We start from the raw sequence: 15,431 nt of genomic DNA on the forward strand, positions 1-15,431 counted from the left end.
GAGAGCATAATCAATAATCATTTCTGCTGGGAGTTTTAGCCTTAAAATAAATTAATGTTCCTGCTTCACTATTGACCTACCCCATAAGGATCGAATACCACTCACTGTATCCCCACAGCCTTACCCTGGGAAATTAAAACAAAAGCAATTCCTTTCCCACAGGTTTTCAGCTACTCTGACTTATTTTTCATTTCGATCTTGCCCCTGAACTGAGCCAGGCAAAGAGGGTAAATCCCTGAGGGCAGCTCCTGTCAGGCTTCCTGCAGCAGTTTCTGCTCCTAACTGTAAGTGAGGTGGATGGGAAACTAGGAGGGCCACATCAGATTGCCACTGTCATGGACTAACAGTAAAGCAGTCACTTCGAACACACATCTGGGCACTGAGGATACCAAGACGGCTCCCGCTCCAGGTTAGGTGGGAGCATTTCCATCATTTTTATCAAAGGAAACAATAATAGAAGGTAGGAAACGCTCAGCTGTTAGTGAGCAACTTTAATGGTCAGGTGCCAGTCAGCCTGCCTGAACGAGAACTCTGTTCTTATTTCCCAGCCTCAGTCACATGCTCCCTTGCCCTCTGGATGGCTTTTCCCCATTTGTCATCATTAAGTCCAATGCACTTTACTCTACCTGCTCTCAGATGTAAAATTATCAGCAAGGTAGGGTTAGAATTTACCACATGGTCCACTTGTAATTGACTTCACCTTATACAAACATCTGCATGGTTTACGACACCTGCCAGAGGCCTACTTTAAAATCTATTGATGGAAAATAACGCTGTCATCTTGGTCTGGCAGACAGCATCCTACACAACATAACTTGCTCCCCTTTCACTTTTTTTTTTTTTTTTTTTAAGACCGGGTCTCACTCTGTTGCCCGGGGTAGAGTGTAGTGGCACTATCTTGGCTCACTGCAAACTCTACCTCCTGGGCTCAAGTGATCCTCCCACCTCAGCCTCCTGAGTAGCTGGGACCACAAGTGCATGTCATCATGCCCAGCTAATCTTTGTTTTTGTTTTTCATTTTGTAGAAACAGGGTTTCACCATGTTGCCCAGGCTGGTCTTGAACTCTTGAACTCAAGGGATCCGCCTGCCTCAGCCTCCCAAGGTGCTGGGATTACAGGCGTGAGCTACCGCGTCCGGCTTTCCCCTTTCCATCATACGAGGAAATGCCTTCCACCAGGTTTCCATGATCAGAAGACACAGAGTGAATCACTTACAGGATTTTTTTGCGGGGGGACCAGGTGTACCCCATAGTACTTTGTTCTAACTCCAATCTTAATGACCACCAGATCCTATTTGCCTGCCTGTGCTGTTAAGGTTTCCAGCACATGGGAGAATGAGCTGCTCACCCTCAGGCATGAGTTTACAGATACTGGAGCCCCTCCCTTAGTGGTGTTCCCAACCAGCTTTGGTGCTAGTTTCCACTCAAGAGTTCCGAGGCACCACTTTGGTACCTAGAATGCTACTAAGTCACACAGGTCTCCTCATTATCGGATTCTGTGATTTTCCTGTAGCCTTTTCTCTAATTACTATACATTAATACAAATTTCCAATTAATATAAAGCTTAAAGCCTTCTTAACTTGCAGTCTCCCAGAAAACACATTAGTCTAGCCTTCACAAAACATCTCCTCTCTGGTTACCAGAGGTGCTGATCTGGGGAACCAGTCCCTTCCTTCCAAAAGAACATTAACTCGACATCAAGTCCTTAGTTTTCCTATTCATAACTTCAAAGTTCCTGGGGAAGACCCAGGTTTCTCCTTTTTCCTTACTACAAGTCAGGTGGACCTGATGAGCACTGGCAGGCTCCCCCACTCATCTGGAATTAGGCCTCAGGAAGAGAGAGAAAGGGGAAGCCTCCCCATCTACAGGGTCAGGATTAAACACAGCCGCCCAGCTTCTTTCCAAAAGGGAATCTACCAACAACAGGTAGCCTCCCCTGTGCAAGGTGCAAGCAGAATTCGCTCTTATTACTGCCTAGAGTCCTCTTTAGGGTCTGCCAGGTAGTACCAGGGTCTACTCAGAAACACTTAGGAAACACCCTCCACAGGCAAAACACTCTAGTTTGCTGATGCCAGTGAGGGAGGTCAGAGGGAGGAGAAAGGTACAAATATGAGCAGGGCAGAATCCCTACCCACTAAGAAGAGAGGAAGACTACTACACCCCTGGCTGTGGGCTGTATATGGAAGACTCCAATCTAATGGAGCCCCGTATCAGTGCCTCCTGATGCTAGGTGCAGAAAACCCATCCTGATGAGAGGGTAAGCCTCAAATCCCATCTTTGCAACGTGATGGACAAACGCGTTTCAAGTCTAGGACAAGGGCACGGAACATGCTAAGAACCTGCTTTTGTAGGATGCTCTACACCCTCTGTACAGTTTCCATGATAGATCCCTGTGGACTCTTTCCCCTCATTTCCCTTCCCAGATTATTCTCTAAAAACTATTTAACTTCTCCAGTAAACCCAAGTTGTTTTTGTTTTTCTGTTTTTGAGGTGGAGTCTCGCTCTGTCACCCAGGCTGGAGTGCAGTGGCACAACAATAGCTCACTGCAGCCTGGACCTCCCAGGCTCAAGCAATCCTCCCAGCTCGGTACCCTGAGTAAGACTACAGGTGCACACCACCACAACTAATTTTTAAATTTTTTGTAAATAGTTTAAAGATGAGGTGGTCTCCTTATGTTGCCCTGGCTGGTCTTGAATCTTGGGCTTAACAATCTTAAGGATTCTCCCACCTCAGCATCCAAAAGTGCTAGGATTACAGGCATGACCCACTGTGACCAGCCATATAACCAAGTTTTAAAGAGAATTCCTCAAGTTGAGTTTCCCCTTGTTTTCTAATGTGGCTTGCACCTTCATTCATTCACCTCAAAAATATTTAAGAAGCATGTCCAACGGATCAGATACAAAGCTTGGTACTGGGTATATAATGTGGAGCAAAATCAACAAGGTTCCTGTCTTCCTGTAAGAAGAGGAAAAGCAGGTATGTACTAGAGAATATGTAGTAACAAACTGTGATGAGTGCTACAAAGGACAAGAGAAAATGGTGGGGAGTGGTGAGGTGGTGAGTAGAACTGTTTCCTGCAGTGGGTTCAGCTCCTAAAATGTCTAGCTCTCTTCCAGCTGGAAACAGAAAGGTGACCAATGTGCCTGGAATACACTAACCCAGGAGGAAAGAGACAGAGGCCCAGGCTGGAGAAGGCAGGAGGAGCTAGATCACAGAACACCTAAACATGTTCAAAATGTAGATTTTATCCCTCGAGCAACGAAGAAGACTTCAGAGAGTTTGAGCAAGGATGTGACATAATCATGTTAGGATTATTTATTTGAGACAGGGTCTCTGTCACCCAGGCTGGAGTGCAGTGGTGCGATCACAGATCACTATGGCCTCAACCCCCTGGGTTCAAATGATCCTCCCACCTCAGCCTCCCAAGTAATTGGGACTACAGACACAGGCCACCACACCCAGCTGGTTTTTTTTTTTTTTTTTTTGGTAAACAGGGTCTCACTATGTTGCCCAGGCTGGTGTCGAATTCCTGGGCTCAGGCAGTCCTCCCACCTCAGCCTCTCCAAGCATTAAGAATGCAGGTGTGAATTGCCATGCCTGGCCATGTTAGGAATTTTTAAAAGACCGCTCTGACTGCTGGGTGGTGAAGAGATTAGAAAGGAGTAGAAGTAGATGAGGGCAGATCCATGAAGGGCTGCTGGAGTCTTCCAAGCGCAAAGATGGTTGTTTGGACCAAACTAGAACCATGCCAGAGAAGCTTGAGAGAAAAGAACCATCCAAGAGATGTTTACAAGCTAAAAATCAGCAGTACTTGGTGCAGGACCAGATAATGGCAAGGGGAGGGAGGTGGAGCATGCATTTGCAGTGAGGAGAAATGTCAATTACCTCTGGCAGAAAGCACAGGCTGAGCAAACTCTACAGCTCCCTGGCACTGCACTTCCCTCAGCACCTACTTTTCAGAATTTCTAGAAAAATGTCAAACCCATCTCTTATTTACTCCTAAATCTATTCCTGAAACTGTCATCCATTTTTAACACATTTATCGAGCACCTACTATGCTCTGGGGATAAAGAGGTAACCAGCAGCTCATGCCCTCTGCATCTGTCTTCTCTGGGGCCTTGGGTGTTGCCTAGAGGCAGCCTCTAAACCCTCCTGGCAGCTAACACGACTCCCAATGCTGGGGGGTCATCCTACCTTCTGAAACCTTCACACAAGCCACTTAAAAGATTCCTCTCTAGCTCTTGAGGCGTTCCTCATGCAACAAGCAGCTTGAGTTCTTTTCACTCAGAGACTCACTCCTCATTTTGTAATATTCTGAGCCCCAGGAGACATCATAGCATCAAATAAAAACTCCTCAGGTCTTTCAGCCTTGCTCTTAAAGGAAGATCATGAACCCCCCCCCCCCCAGGCAGTTCTTCCTTCTACTACATAATCAAACTCCTTTTCTCTAATATGTACTGAGTTTGGAACCTACATGTGACTTGTGCCCTTTGATTTGCTGCCCAAATTAGTTTGTGCTGGCTTCTATCCTATCACCATGAACTGGTGGTTCAATCAACCCTGGAGCTATACTGCCCAATATAGCCACATGGAACAATTTAAATTAAAATTAAAGCTTTGGTTTCAGCTTAATTAAAATTAAAGCTTCCAATTCTCTGCTGCACTAACCACCTTTCAAATGTTTAATGGTCTGTTGTACCGTGATACACAGATGCACTGCTACAGGGTCTTTGCATGTTTGATTTAAATTTCCCCTTTAAAAAATAAAAACAAAATTCAATGTATAGAAACTTTCAAACATATTAACTTGTGTTCTGTTTCATGCTACCAGTGAATGCTATAAATTGAACTTAAAGTTACATATGCCACTAAAATACTGTTTCTTAATCAGTTTTACAGTTTGGACTTTGTGTAAAATTCATTTGCTAAGAATGTTTGGAAATAACCTGTGACTTCATCGTGGGCTCATAATTTTATGAGCCATTGTGATTTTTAGAGACAGGGTCTCACTCTGTCACCAAGGCTGTCGTGCGGTGGTGCCACCATGGCTCAAAGCAGCCTTGAATTCTTGGGCTCAAGCGATTCTCCTCCCACCTCAGCCTGCCAAGTAGCTAGGACTACAGGTGTGTGCCACTGCATCTGGCTTTTTTTTCTTTTTTCTTTTTTTGGTAGAGGTAAGGTCTCACTATGTTGCCTAGATTGGTCTCAAACTCCTGACCTCAAGTAATCCTCCACTTCGGTCTCCCAAAGTGCTGGGATTACAGGCATAAGCCACTGCAGCTGGCCCTTTTTTTTTTTTAGCTAATGTACCTTGCACACTGCCCAGTACAGTTGCTATTTAGTAAATAGATATTTAGTTAGTTACAATATATTTAGTTGCTACTGGTAATCTTGAAAGCATTCTTAATTTTGTATTAAGAATGAGAAAGTAAGAAAGCCTACTTCTCATAAACAAGTCTATAAGAGGTTTCCACGAAATGTTCATTTCAGATTCGGAATTTCAACTACCTAACACCAGCCCTATAATTATGCAGTGTGCAGACATTTCTTTCCCTAGGATATCTACCAAATGATTTTATAATCCAAAGACACAATTATATTGTGACAGAAAATCCACCAAAAATGCTTCAGTGTGGAACTATCTTGGAATGAGATTAGCAAAAGTTGATAATTATCAAATTGAGTAATAGATGCCTGAGATCCAGTACAGTATTCTTTTGTGTATTTTTTGTTTAATGTTCCAGAGTAAAAGATTTTTTTTTAAACTTAGTCAATTATATAAAATTGATCAGGTCTCACACATACTTTAAGAGACAATTATAACTATAATATGGCTGGGTTCATAGCACTTTACTGACTATCCCAAGCCAGTGACCTGTTTTACAAAGTTCTCTCCTTGTATAATCCTGAGGCATGGTTGTTCCTTTGAATGGGGAAACATCATCAAATCTCATCAGAGATGGGCTTCAGGCAGGTTTTGCACACAGCAACTCTGAGTGGTCATGTTTGGTCACCTGGCTATAAGACCAGTAGTCTCTGTCTCCTCTCATCAGGAAAAAAGGCTAAAAATCTCCTGCCTGCATCCAAAAACTAAAGCAGATAACTGTAGGCAGGAGCAGAGGAATAGCTGCTTCCGGTCCACCTTGCTCCACATTGAGTACTGCACCCACTGCAGAGATGCCTACAGGTAGGGCCAAGACTCCCAGGTACGGGCTGAATGCTTAGCACACCACACAAAGCTACCTTAGAATACCTCCATGATATACCTACTTAGCTGTCTTAGTTTTACCTTCTGCCCTATGGTTACGTTACACATGGAATCATGGGAAATGCTGACTAGGAAGAGAAGCTCATCCACTCCAGGTCAAGTTCTCCATGGCCCTTAAAGGCAGCAAACCCTACCCACAGTCCTTTCTGTACATGCATGGCTCTCAAGGCTCATTCAACCCTCATAGCTTCTTGGAGGCAGGAAAGTAAGGCACAAGATGTTAAGAAACTTCCTGAGGCCCCTTGAGCAGTGTCTGGTTCATGTCCTCTCCAGCCTGGCACCTTCTGGCCCTGCCCTTCCCATCGTCCCCTCTCTGTCCCTCTTCACAGCAGTCAGATATCCACGTTGCTCTCTCTCTTGAAATGCTCTGCCCCACACCCCCAGGTACTGGTTTCTTCCTTTTCTTTCTTGGTGCCCTGTTCTTTTCCTTCAGAGGAAGGAAATTTTACACATATTACAATCCAATATATATGATGCATATGTCTATTGACTTGTTTGTTGTCTAGACTGGATAATGTGCTTTGTGCAATAAGGAACCAAATCTGTTTTGCTCCCCATCAGATTTCCAATGCCAAGCACAATGCTTGGCCCTGGTAGATGCTCAAATACTTGCTGAATGACAATCATTGTCCAGTCAATCCTTTCAGTAAAAAGATTTTTAAATTCTCTATCTTGAGCCTAAAATAATAAATATAACCATCTATAAGAATGCTGCCTAAAAGATAGCATTAGGTCTAAGAAAGGACTGACAATTGAATAAGAAAACAAGCCAGCTTATGTCAGCTTTGAACAGCAAGAGAAATGAAACTTATAAAATGCATATTGTGATTCTGAAAGGTTATTTGCCGGAGCAATCCAAGGGGTGGGTTTTAATCGCAAATCCTAAATAAGCTTATGACTGAAGCCAGCTCCTCTGGCCCAGTGCCGCTTTAAACTGTTAGAATAAGCTGGGGAGACACTTAATGTGTTTGTCACAATAATCTTCTTAGGGAAAAGCCCTGAGAACCAATACTCCAGGCAAATCCAGCAGACAAAGGTTACCTGGTTGTTTCAAAGCCCACCCACATTTCCCATTCTGCCAGCTTCCACACAGAAAGGTTAGATTCTTCTCTCAATAGTCCCATTTATGCTCATAGTGACCTGGCATACGGCTTTTGTTCACCAAAGAAAAGTCTTTCAAGGACTTAAGTCTTCTCCAACTCCCATAAGAGTTAATTCTTTAACAAAGTTCTCCCAATACAAGTAGTCCCCAGTTATCTACAGTGCCAGTTACCCATGGCCAACTAAGTTCTGAAAAGATCAAACGGAAAATTACAGAAATAAACAATTCATAAGTTTTAAACTGCATGCCATTCTGGGTAGTGTGATGAAATTTCTCACTGTCCAATCCCAACCTGCCCAGGATGTGAATCCGCCCTTTGTCCAGCAGATCCATGCTGTAGGTGTTCCCTACTCCTTGGTCACTTTTAGCCATCTCAGTTATCAGATCAACTGTCACGCTATTATAGTACTTGTGTTCAAGTAACCCTTATTTTACTTAACAATGGCCCCAAAGCACAAGATTAATGATGCTGGCAATTGGATATGCCAAAGCGAAGCTGTAAAGTGCTTACTTTGAAAAGGTGAAAGTTCTCAACTTAGGAAAAAAATCTTGTGCTGAGGTTGCTAAGATCTATGTTAAGAATGAATCTTCTGTCTTCCAAACTGTGGTTGTCATAACTGTTCTATTTTTTTGGTTTGGTTTTGTTTTGAGATGGAGTCTTGCTCTGTCACCCAGCCTAGAGTGCAGTGGCGCGATCTCAGCTCACTGCAACTGCTACCTCCCAGGTTCAAGCAATTCTCCTGCCTCAGCCTCCTGAGTAGCTGGGACTACTAGCACACACCACCATGCCCCGCTAATCTTTTCTATTTTAGTAGAGATGGGGTTTCACCGTGTTGCCCAGGCTGGTCTTGAACTCCTGAGCTCACACAATCCTCCTGCCTCAGCCTCCCAAAGTGCTGTAATCCACCTTAATGAAGATGGATTACAGACATGAGCCACTGCACCTGGTCCAACTGTTCTATTTTATTATTAGTTATTATTGTTAATCTCTTACTGTGTCTAACTTATAAATTAAACTTTATTATAGGTATATAAGCATAGGAAACAAACACGGCTTATGTAGGATTCAGCACTATCCATGGTTTCAGGCATCCACTGGGGAGCAGTATAGGCCGGTGTTCTAGGCCCAGCTAACAGTCCTTGACCTTGCTGTGTAATCTTGGACAAGTTATTTAACCTTTCTGAACCTCAGTTTTCTCATCTTAAAAAATAAGATTCATAATAGTATCTACTACTCATAGGGTAGTGTAAGGTTTAAAAGGAGGAACAGTGCCTGGCACACCATTCCCCGTAAATGATAGTTACTCATATTGTTATCACCTGCCTACTGTTTTCTGTTTTTCTTTTTCTTTTTTTTTTTTTTGAGACGGAATTTCCCTCTTGTTACCCAGGCTGGAGTGCAATGGTGCGATCTCGGCTCACCGCAACCTCCACCTCCCGGGTTCAGGCAATTCTCCTGCCTCAGCCTCCTGAGTAGCTGGGATTACAGACATGCGCTACCATGCCCAGCTAATTTTTGTATTTTTAGTAGAGACGGGTTTTTACCATGTTGACCAGGATGGTCTCGATCTCTTGACCTTGTGATCCACCAGCCTCGGCCTCCCAAAGTGCTGGGATTACAGGCTTGAGCCACCACGCCCGGCCCTGGAAGAGAGACTTCTCAAGTCCAAAGTAGTGAAGTGATGTACAGCTGGTATCCTGCCTTGCTGCCCAGAGCAATTTTGAGTAATCCACATAGCCACTGGGAAATATGAGTTTCAGATGGTCAAGTGGAGATGGCAGGTGAAACCGCCAAGACTGTAGCCTCCTGACTCCAAGTCCAGTGTTCTCTCCACCCCACCAATGCCAGTCAAGGGCTTCTGACCTCCTAGCATCCCTCTCATTAATGGTGCTTCATGGACACTTCACACAGTGTAATTAAGCATTATAAGGCGTTTGGAAAGGAGCAACAAAGAATCTTGTTTAACTTATGAGTTGCTTTAAAACTCCCATGTAAGAATATTAACAACAGCATGGGCTTCCAGTCTTCTTATAACAATATTTACTTTAAACTTGGGATTTAAAGTTGACAAAGACCTTAATGAATAGAAAAACAAAGGGAGCTGTCTGTCCATGGTTCATTAGCTCCTCAAGTTAATGCTTCTCACAGGGACAGGAGTCGGCCAAAGGACAGAGCTCTAGGCAAATTGGAAAATGTTCCTCCAGCCACAAATCATGGATTATTGCCTGGGCTTTGAGTGGCAAATCTTACGAGATGTTTCCCAGTTTTTCCCAGTTAACCATTCATCCTGTCAGTGGACAGCATGACCTGCTATTAGGTGCCCATTATAACCAAGGACATGAGTGATCTCATTTAATTCTTACAACTACCTATATATAATATACCATAGTTCACCTAAGACCACTGACTATAAGACACACTTTTTTTATGTGCCAAAACAGGAAGCCACTGCCGACTACAACTCTAAGACCCCATAGATTACAAGATGCTTTTTTCCCCTAGAAATGTTAAGATTATACAAATTGCACTGTCTTAGCATTGCTGAAATAGGAATATTTTGCCACTTTACAGACAAAGAAACTGAGGTACGCAGAAAGTAATCTATCCTTAAGGTCACAGAGCTGGTAGACAGAGCACAAGGATACAGACCCAGTCAGCCCAGTCACCTGTCCAAACGGCAGTAAAAGATTTTGCAACAGCCTCGTGGATTATTCAAAACTGCAGTGGGCAGAGAGGCATCTAACTCTGGCTCCAGCAGGAGCACAGGAGCTCAGTAGTGCAGCAATTCTCTGAACATCTCTGAACCTGACCTTTCACATGTCCACTTAAGAGGGCACTGCAAGAAACGATCTCTAATAAACTGCCATTTCGCTCCTGGAAAAAGCAACGCGATACAACAGAAAAAGCACGTTTTGTTTGTTTGTTTGCTTGGACACGGGATCGTACTCTTGTCATCCAGGCTGGTCCCAAACTCCTGACCTCAAATAATTGTCCTGCCTTGGCCTCCCAAAGTACTGGGATTACAAGGCATGAGCCACTGTGCCTGACCCAAAAAACGATGTTTTTGAATCAATATCCTACACTGACATTCCTGCTCCACCATTTAACCAGTTTGTCACCTTGGGCAAGTTACTGATTTGCTTGCTCTGAGTCTCAGTTTCCTCTTCTGTAAAATGTGGCTATCACGCCTCCCTTAAAGGGGCTCTAGGACTGGAGAGGATATATACATAAGGTGCAGAAAATAGTACCTGACAGAGTTGGAACTCAACAATGCTCTTTTCTATACTAGTCTTCTGCTGGGACAGAATCAAAGTGTAAGCATTCCCTGTGACCTCAACAATTCCCAAGGAGACCTTCAGGAGATAAGATCAGACAGAAGAAAGTAGACCACGAGAGATATTCAGGCAAAGAAAATGAACTAGAAACACCTAGAGCACAAGGAATTTTTTCTTCCTCCTCATCTGTCCCAGCCCCTGGGTTGCTTGTCAGTAGACTCAATTACCACCATCTTCTGATGTGAATCAATTTGTTAATCTCCTTCCTCTCAAGCACAGAGGACAAGAGACAGTGTGTGTTTAATGAAGTTCCTAACTCTGAATAAATGAATTGATAAATGGAAAAAATAAAGAACAGGCACTTTCCATCAAAAGATACCAGTCAATAGACAGGAGGATGAATATAATTTTATATGGAACCTGACACAGAAAACTGGTCTTTGAAGATTCCATTTGATACTGAAAGTAACCTATAGTGAGGAGAATTTCCCCATTGCTCTGTTTTGTTCTTATATTGAGTAATAAACTGTGCGGTTTTCCCCTCTTTCCTCAAGGGATTCAGAAAACCTTTCAGAAAACAGGAGCTTTTGATTTGAAGGAAAGGCAACTAATATGGCATATAAAAACAAACTCTTCATCCTTTAAAAATAACAACAATAACAAAAAACCCCTTCATTATATCTATAATGTCTAGCAGTTTCTGGCATAAGCAAAATTATTATTTTAATATTTCTTTACTCCAGGCAACTGCTTTCTGTCCAAAACATGCTACATATTTATCCTATCTAAAAGCCTCATCTTTCCTGCTTCTTCTCCAGAAGCATTCTAATAACATAACCTCTAATAATGAGTATTATGTTTGCTGTATGCTATGTCTCTAATCTTCTCACACGATGACATAATTTGCTCTTCAAACCTCCAACACTCAGCCCAAACCAAACTCCTGAATTTTTTCTTCCTCCTCATCTGTCCCAGCCCCTGGGTTGCTTGTCAGTAGACTCAATTACCACCATCTTCTGATGTGAATCAATTTGTTAATCTCCTTCCTCTCAGGCACAGTGCCTTTTACTGGAGATAAAGTGCAGACAAGTTCAGTTCACCCAGAGTCCTCCACATCCTCTCCCTCCACGCCTTCACACTCCCAGAGGGGCCCAGAGAAAAATAAAGAAATGATAAGGCAGAATCCCACTCTATACATATTACCTCAGGAGGCCTGTTTTTCATAACTTTAGACCAACTACCCTTTTAGGGGAGAATCTGAAAGAATACCGTTTATGGGCTAGGTAAGAGTTAACAGAAACGGCAGTTTCATTCTTCCAATATGAGACAAGCGTCTCTGTGTGACCCAGCTCTAAAACTCACAAAACTCGACGACTCAAACTCCCCCCTACCCCAGAGTGCAAGGAAAACTTGCCCTCCAATTTTGTTTTCCATATAAAAGTCACTCGTTATTTCCCTTCCAGCTTATATCTGGCTCCTGAAATGACTCCTCTAAATCCTTTGAGAATCATCAAAACATGTAAAAGACTCATTCCTTCCAACGCGTGTGCACAGCGGTGATGATGTGAAGACACCGGCACTTCAAACGTGAATATGGCACAAGCCCTGCCCTCAAGGAGCCCACAATTTTCCCTCAACTCTAAAAAAGGATGTCCTCCCTGGGCAGTGTCTGTAAAACACAGTCACAAAGTACCTCACGGCTCTGGAGAAAGAGCGAGGGTGGAAACAGACTTTGCCCTTACATTTGATGCCCCGTAACCATAACAACCGATGGTTTAAGTAACTATCAACCCACTGAGGGGCTAAGTTTTCCAAAAATCGTTTTCAAAAGGGGAACACTCCCCTGCGCCAACTCGCCTAACAGCCGTGCGCTCAGGGCAGCATGTGGTGCAATGGGGCCGGCGGTTCCCCAGCCTTCCCCGGTCCCACCGTATGGTTTCCGTGCTCAGCAGCCAGCAGCTACGGCGTCCACGGCCACACCGCCTCCCCGCAGGGCACCTGGCGCTAGGCCTCAGCCCAATGTCACTTGCTAACCTTCCGATCCCCCGGATTTCGACACGCCGCCGCCTCCCTGCTAAAGCACACAAACCACCCCACTGCCACCCGCGTTCTCTAGGAGTTGGAGAAAAACAACCCGGGTGCAGACCACCTCTGACAGATTCGCATAAAAGTAACTGCGGTTCTCGACTTCCAAGCATTTTGCGTCGCGGACGGGGGGCGGCAAGAACCCGGGGCCCCATTCATAAAATTGTAAACCATTTTCCTCTACTTTGCTCGTCACGGTGCCTCCCTGCCAGGGGCTGAGCCCAGAGCCCCGCGCCGGGAACTGCAGGCTGAGGAGACTCGGCCGGCCGCTCCTCCCGCCGGAGTCCAGCCCGAGACATCCGGCGGGGCCCCGAAGGAAGGGTTCGCCCCGGTGAGTCGCGGGTGAGCGTCCCTGTCAATACTCCCGCCGTGACAGAGGGGTGGGGGGGCCGACCCCCGAGCCCCGCCGCGCCACCGGCCGCCAGACCTGGCCGGTACTCTGAAGCCCGCGGGGCCGGTCCGCGCCCAGCCCGGGCCTTCCCCGAGGGGCGCTCCCTCCATCGCCCCGGCCTGGCCCCGGGACTACTCACCCCAGATCCGCTGGCTGCCTCATCGTACTGCGCCGGCGCCCGTACTCCCGGCAGCAGCGGCTCCGGCTTTGGCTGGGGCTCCAGCCACGGTCCCGCCGCCCAGCCGCCCGCCCGCCCCGCCGGCGGACCCACCCCTCGCCCGCGGCCGCCGCCACCAACCAGCGGGCGCAGGGGCGGAGCAAACGGCACGCCAGACCCAACCAATCTAGTTCTACCGCGCGCCGAGGTGAGGCTGCGGAAATGGATGAGTGATTTATCAGGTCTGTTAAAGGGGCCACCGCCCTTGGAGCTAGGGAGAGGAGTGGTGGGAAGGGTTACCTGGAAGAGCCCCAGGTGAGAGGGATAAGAGCTTAACTCGCCCAATGGGGCTGCATACTGTCTCCAGGTCTTTGCACTTCTTAATTTCCTCTTCCTGCAGTCTAGCAGCAAGTGCCTTTGAGACAAAGGCTGGGGGGTGAGGTGGGGTGACTGAGGCTTCAAGAAGCAGGGATGTTCCGCTCTGCAAATTCACTCGATTTGGGTTTTAGAGGGCCATCAGACATGTCTATCCGTGTCCAACTGCAGACATTGATTTAAAAAGGCAAATTCCGTTTCCCCCAGTATGTACTTCCCCTACCTAACTCCCACATCCTATCCTGAACTCTGTTACGACTTACCTAGTTCTCTTATCTAGAACTATTAGAACTTATCTAGTATTAACTACTCATTTTAGGCAATATCTGAGGCCCAGAGAGGTAAAATTAGAATAAGCTTCCTGGGATAGCAATGTCCATTTTGCATTTATCATCTGTGAACTGGGTTGGCTGGCAAAAGCACTGACACATGGGTAGAGTTCCCTCCGCGTGTCCACAGCGCCTGTCGGTGTGTCTCCTGCGTTAGTGGGTCCCAAACTTCAATGTCAGATTATCCTGGAGGGTTTTAACAAGAAGATCTCTAAGTCCCACTCCAGAGCCTCTAAATCACTAAGCTTGGCATGGCCTTCGACACCCTTCCCTCCAGGTGATTCTAATGCAGGTGGTATAAGGACCACACTCAGGTGCATATTTTGAGTCTATCAAAGGCATGAAATTCAAATTCAACTGGCAAAATGCAAGCCAAACTCCTTTCATCCTCAAAATTAGTAATATGGTTGGGAGACTTGCTAGTAAGGGTGCAGGTCACCTACTAAAATACTCAAAACAGAACAGAATGAATCATGCCAAGAACTGGAGGCACTGGGTCCAGATGAAGCAACAGCTGAAAGTTTGAAATCCTCAAGCAGGAAGAAGATTTGATGCAGAGGGAAGCCAGTCTAGTTCTCTGACCCGTGAGACAGTGCATAAGTATCTTAATGGCAGACACACTCCTGCTCACCACCAGGCCAGTCATAATCCCGGAAGAAGGCCCTGCTACTCCCACATTCCAGCGTCATCAAGCTCTGCCCACTCTCCTGGCAAATTCCTCTCCCCTTCCTAGTATCCCAGACACCTGTCTGACCCAGAAGTCACTGCCCTCAGGCTTGGAGGTCAGCACTCTCCCACCTAGATCTTGCAGGTCTAGACACCTGTCTGACCCAGAAGTCATTGTCCTCAGACTGGGAGGTCAGTTCCCTCCCACCTAGATCTTGAAGGTCAGCTGCCTCCCGCACAGATCTCAGAGTCTTGGAATGGCCTCCACACAATAACCTTGTTTTTGCTGTGATTTCTGGTGGGTGTTGTGTTGCCAGGGATGACTCTGCACACAGATTGATCAGCCTCATCAGACTGCAGTCTCTGGGCTGCAGGCATTACTACCTGGGGTCATCACTTGCTTCTATTACCCTTCCAAAGGAAAAGGAATTCATGTCCCAACAGGTGAGCTTTCCAGTTGTGGTTATCTGGAAATGTGCAACAAAGGCAATTATCAATGGAGACACAGCCTGAAGCTCTCCTTGGCCACATCTTCAGCCGCCTACCTCAGGGAGACAGAGAGAGAGGGAAAGGGTAGGGGCCCTGGAGACCCCCCCTGCAAAGGTCCTCGGAAGCTGGCAGTGTGCATCTCAGAGTGGCCACCAACCTCCTTGCTCTCCTAGCCTCCAAATAAATGTTAAATTAATCAATACATTACCACCCAGATCTCAAACCAGAAGCCAGTAAGGTCCAGCATGAACACTTAGAAGGATCCCTTATTTTCTGAAATGCAAGGAATTCCG

The 15,431-nt window shown here is 45.7% G+C and overlaps 1 protein-coding gene across 14 annotated transcripts in view; it reads right to left on the reverse strand.

The window, feature by feature from the left end:
* TEX2 (testis expressed 2) overlaps positions 1–13,391 on the reverse strand; it is a 107,719-nt gene extending 94,328 nt beyond the window's left edge. For all 14 annotated transcript variants that reach the window (XM_008996909.4, XM_078373546.1, XM_008996908.4 and 11 more), the window contains exon 1: positions 13,262–13,391. The gene's annotated coding sequence lies outside the window, so the exon portion shown is untranslated. The remainder of the gene's footprint in view (positions 1–13,261) is intronic.
* Positions 13,392–15,431: the final 2,040 nt, after the last annotated feature.

This window comes from Callithrix jacchus, chromosome 5, assembly GCF_049354715.1.
Source record: "Callithrix jacchus isolate 240 chromosome 5, calJac240_pri, whole genome shotgun sequence".
Taxonomy (NCBI): Eukaryota; Metazoa; Chordata; class Mammalia; order Primates; family Cebidae; genus Callithrix; species Callithrix jacchus.